Raw genomic sequence first — 5,693 nt, 5'->3', positions numbered from 1 at the left:
CCCATTACGTATCAGAGCCTACGACACTTGAGCCAGATAATCCTACTAATCATCAGTACCTGCAAGTTACCCATACGATGAGCAACATTTTCAAGCAGAAGGGGTGAGAATCACAATCAAATAATAATAATATATATACAATTCATCAATTTATTGAAAACATCAACATCAACATGTCTGAAACAAACAACAATTCATTATCCACAATGACACCAGCAACTCAACCGACACTGACAACTTTGACAATGCAACGACTACAACAACTAATGCAATATGCATGTGGTACCATTTTACGCGCGTTGAATGACAAGCATTCCAGGGCATGAGCCCTCAACAATTTGGATGGTTAAAGCATCCCAGGACATAAGCCCTCAACAGGTGAATGATAAACATTCCAGGGCATAAGCCCTCAATAGGTCATAAGTATGCAAATGGACTCACTTTGTGTATAAGTTTTTGGACTAACTTGAGATTAGTTATGCTAAGTTTTCTTAAAGTTTTCTGAAGACCCACTTAGACTATTTTTATCATAACTTAAAATCTACCAATATTTTCCACACCAAACCAGGGCCATTATAAAGCTAACTTAATTATCTACAACTTTCATGTTTACACCGAAAGCTAATTCAACAAGGAAACGAGTGAAAAAGACACAAGAACGCAACAATCGAAGTTCTGACAGCACACAACGAAAGCACAACAAGCAGTCACCAATGAGGGGCTGCCTTGCTGCGCCCAAGCGCTGGCCAGCTGCGCCCAAGCGTGGGAAGGCAGCAGCCAGGGACCTGCGATGCAGCTCTGTGCAGTCCCATTTTTTTCCAGTTTCACCGTTTCGTCCGTAAAAACCTAACCGTTACCCCGAATCTTATTCCATTTTCGCCTACGCGTTCTATTCGCCAAATCCTATTATATTTTACTGAAAAAAAATCATATTTTCAAATCTCCAAAACAGCTTATCCCATAATCACTTATTTCTTAAAAACACTTAAAATCACTTTTTCTCAGAATCTCAATTTTCATCAACCCAACCCCAAAACTGGTTCTATGGGTAACATATCAGTCAAAACAACATAGAAAACATGCATTCTCAACATAATTCATTTCATTATAGCAACCTAACATAACTTTCTAACCCTAAATCAAGAACATCACCATTTTCAATTAAATTACAGAAATCATACAATATTATTAGAGAAAGATCATCCCACCCTTACCTTAATTGAAGATTCTACAGCAAAAATGGGTTCTCCCTCTTCTCCTAGCCTCTTCTAAGTTTTCTCCTCTTTCTCTCCAAAAGCCAAAGTTTCAATGTGAAAACAAAAATGTTTTTGTCTGACTTCTATTACTGACTTTTCTATTCTTCTTCCAAAAGTGTAACTCCCTCTTCTAATTTCCCTTAACTCCTCCTAATTCACTTAATTCTAATTAAAACCCACTTAACTCCAAATAATTCTTATTCTTCCTATTTTAATAAATAATAACAATTATCATATAAATGAATACACCACACCACAAATCACATAAATCAAATAAAATAAAATAAAATAAAATACTTAAAATCAACCAACAAATAAATAAATAACAACTAGAGCGTTACAACTCTCCGCAACTTAAAGAATTTCGTCCTCGAAATATTACCTCAAGTAAACAAATCAGGATAAGACTCCATCATCTTACTCTCCAGTTCACAAGTTAAACTTTCACCAGTTACTCCTCCCCAATCAACTTTCACTAGAGGTATCTCCTTGCCTCTCAACTTCTTCACCTTACGATCTTCTATTCTCAACAGTAAAGTCTCCACCGTAAGGTTGTCTCTAACTTCCACATCATCTCTTGGAATAACATGCGAAGGATCCGCTACATACTTCCGAAGTTGCGACACATGAAACACGTCATGCAAATTCGAAAGATGTGGTGGTAAACCAACTCTATAAGCCACCGTTCCAACTCTCTCATATATCTGATAAGGACCAATAAACTTTGGAGTCAACTTCTTAGACTTCAATGCACGACCTACACCTATCATAGGGGTAACTCTCAAGAACACATGGTCTCCTTCTTGAAACTCATGGTCATTTCTCCGCTTGTCATGGTAACTCTTTTCTCGACTTTGCGACGCTTTCATCTGTTCTCTTATCAATTTGACATTTTCCGCAGTTTGCTGAACTAACTCTGGTCCCTACACTACTCTTTCTCCCAACTCAAACCAACTCAAAGGGGTTCTGTACCTCCGACCATACAAAGCTTCGAACGGTGCCATACCAATACTCGAATGGTAACTGTTGTTGTACGTGAACTCTATCAAAGGTAGATGACTATCCCAAGCTCCACCTTGCTCAAGTACACACACCCTCAAAAAATCCTCTAACGATTGAATCATTCTCTCCAACTGACCATCTGTTTGCGGATGATAAGCCGAACTCATCCTCAGTTTAGAACCCAACGCCTCTTGTAAACTCTTCCAAAACCTTGAAGTGAACCTCGGATCTCTATCCGACACAATGCTCGATGGAACACCATGCAACTTCACAATATTATGAATATAAATCTCCGCCATCGGTGCTACTGGATAACTAATATTGATAGGAATAAAGTGTGCTGACTTCGTCAACCTATCAACAACAACCCAAATGGCATCATGCCCTCTCGGAGTATTCGGTAAACTCGTTACAAAGTCCACGGATATGCTATCCCACTTCCACTCTGGTACATCTAACGGTGTCAACAATCCCGCAGGCTTTTGATGTTTAACTTTAGATTTCTGACAAGTCAAACAAGCATAAACAAATTGTGCAACATCACGCTTCAATCCAGACCACCAAAACAATTTCTTTAAGTCATGATACATCTTTGTAGCTCCCGGATGAATACTTAAGCTACTTCTGTGACTTTCCTCCAAAATCAACTTTTTCAACTCATCATTATCAGGAATGCAAACTCGGCCTCGGAATCTCAACACACCTTGATCATCCACTTGGAAATCACTATCTGCAGTCTGATTACTAGCAACCATCAAGTCTACAAACTTAACATCAACTTTCTGCGCTTCCTTGATATGGTTCAAGAAATCATTATTGATTTTCAACATACCCAATTTGACACTCTGAGGTGCCAACTCACAAACTAGACTCAAGTCTCTAAACTGCTCAAGCAACTCAAACTCTTTTATCATCAAAGCAGACATATGCAATGTCTTCCTACTCAATGCATCGGCAACCACATTGGCTTTACCTGGGTGATACTTCAAACTGAAATCATAGTCCTTCAACAACTCAAGCCACCTTCTCTGCCTCATATTCAATTCTTTTTGATCAAATAAATATTTCAAACTTTTATGATCACTAAACACCTCAAATCTGGAACCGTACAAGTAATGTCTCCAAATTTTCAACACAAAAACTACAGCAGCCAACTCCAAATCAATCTTAGGATAATTTCGCTCATGGATTCTTAACTGCCTCGAAGCATAAGCCACCACTTTACCATCTTGCATGAGCACACCTCCTAAACCCAACTTGGACGCATCACAATAAACAATAGAAGGTTCATCTGGTTTCGGTAAAATAAAAATTGGAGCTGTCGTCAATCGTTGCTTCAACTCATTGAAACTATTCTCACATTGAGTATCCCACACAAAAGCTTTACCTTTACAGGTCAACTGAGTCAATGGAAGTGCCAACTTCGAAAATCCTTCAATAAATCTGCGGTAATAACCTGCCCAACCCAGGAAACTTCTAATCTTTGTAACTGACTTTGGAGTCTCCCATTGCGATACTGCATCAACCTTCGACGGGTCTACTGCAATACCACTACCAAAAATAATATGGCCAAGAAAACTTACTTCACTTAACCAAAATTCACATTTGGACAACTTGGCATACAACTTCTTTTCTTTCAGCACTTGTAGTACAATCTTTAAATGTTCTGCATGCTCCTCTTCGGTCTTAGAATAAATTAGGATATCATCAATAAATACAACAACAAATTTATCCAGAAAAGCATGAAAAATCCTGTTCATATATTCCATAAACACACCAGGCGCACTAGTAACACCGAAAGGCATCACCTTATATTCATAGTGTCCATATCGTGTTCTAAAGGCCGTCTTCTGCATATCTTCATCCTTCACCTTAATCTGATGGTAACCTGACCTCAAATCAATCTTACTAAACACACGAGCACCCACTAATTGATCCATCAAGTCATCAAATCTCGGAAGTGGATACCTATTCTTTATCATCACCTTATTCAACTGACTGTAATCTATACACAACCTCATGCTACCATCCTTCTTTTTAACCAACAACACTGGCGCTCCCCAAGATGAAACACTCAGTCTTACAAACTTTTTATCAAGTAAGTCTTCCAACTATTTCTTCAACTCTGCCAACTCAACGGCTGACATACGATAAGGAGCCATCGACACAGGCTTCGTACCGAGAACAAGGTCAATTGAAAATTCGACCTCTCTTTCTGGTGGCACATCCGGAATCTCATCAGGAAAAACTTCTGGAAATTCGTTTACCACTTGTAGCTTATTAATCACTGCTTGATTCTCCATAGATAAAGATGCCATCAACGAAAACATCAAAATTCCATCACGTTCTAACTGCTTCAGCTGCTTAATAGACAAAACTCCACTCCATTTTCTCCTGCGGCAGAAGAAAAATACACCGACTTACTAAAACAATTCATGTGAACATGGTTGTACTCCAACCAGTTCATATTAGGGATTGCACAACAACAACGAACAACAATTAGGACAACATAATGACAGTACAAAAACTGTCACCTGACACAACGCGACTCAACTACTTGGCCGGATGGACCGACCTGCTCTGATACCAATTGTAACACCCCGTTCTCCCAACAACGTAATATTAATATAATAAATCAGAGTAATCCACAAAATGAAGTGTCACACTGCTTTTCATAAATTCATAACATAGAAAGTATTCCATTTATTCAACGACATGAAAATCTCTTTTACAATTGCGGCGGAATAATATTGTCATCAATGTTATACCCTAATTTTGGACCTAAAAATACTAGCTCAATTCTTCTTCTCTTGCATTTTAAGTCATTTAAAATTGTCTCTGATCAATTGCATCGTTCTCTGCACTTTATTTAAATGTTATTTGCAAAATTCATGAAAAAGGGCATTTTAGTCATTTCCTATGATAAAATTTCTTTCAATCTCTGAAAAAAAGTTTGAGTCTTTTCAACTGGTTTGAATAAGTCCTTATTTCAATTCTATGTTAAAATCCGTTTCAAAAATTACATTTGAAGTCATTTTGAGTCAGCTTAGCCCCTAGGGTGCATTTTAGTCTTTTCATGTGTTAAAACCCTGTGTAATTTCTAAAATTTGTCTCTGAGTCTTTTAATTTTGCTTGCATAAACTCTTGCTTTAATTCCATGTCAAAAACCATTTCAAAATTGCATTTGAGTCGTTTTGAGTCGTTTTAGCCCCTAGGGGCATTTTGGTCATTTCACACGAAATTTCGGCAGAGAGAGGTTACTTTAAAGTACCTCATTTAAGTAATTGGTTCGTTTTAGTCCGTTTTGTCATTTTTAATCGTTTCACTTTACGTTATTTTCAAATTACATTTTTTACCAATTTTATTTTAATTGCATTTTTAAGTCCTTTTGTCATTTTGCATTTTAGTCCTTTTATTTTAGTTAATTGCAGTTTG

This window comes from Medicago sativa, chromosome 6 (genome assembly GCF_051527215.1).
Source record: "Medicago sativa cultivar Bolivia chromosome 6, Bolivia_mono, whole genome shotgun sequence".
Taxonomy (NCBI): domain Eukaryota; kingdom Viridiplantae; phylum Streptophyta; class Magnoliopsida; order Fabales; family Fabaceae; genus Medicago; species Medicago sativa.
Note: the sequence above shows the minus strand (reverse complement) of the source record.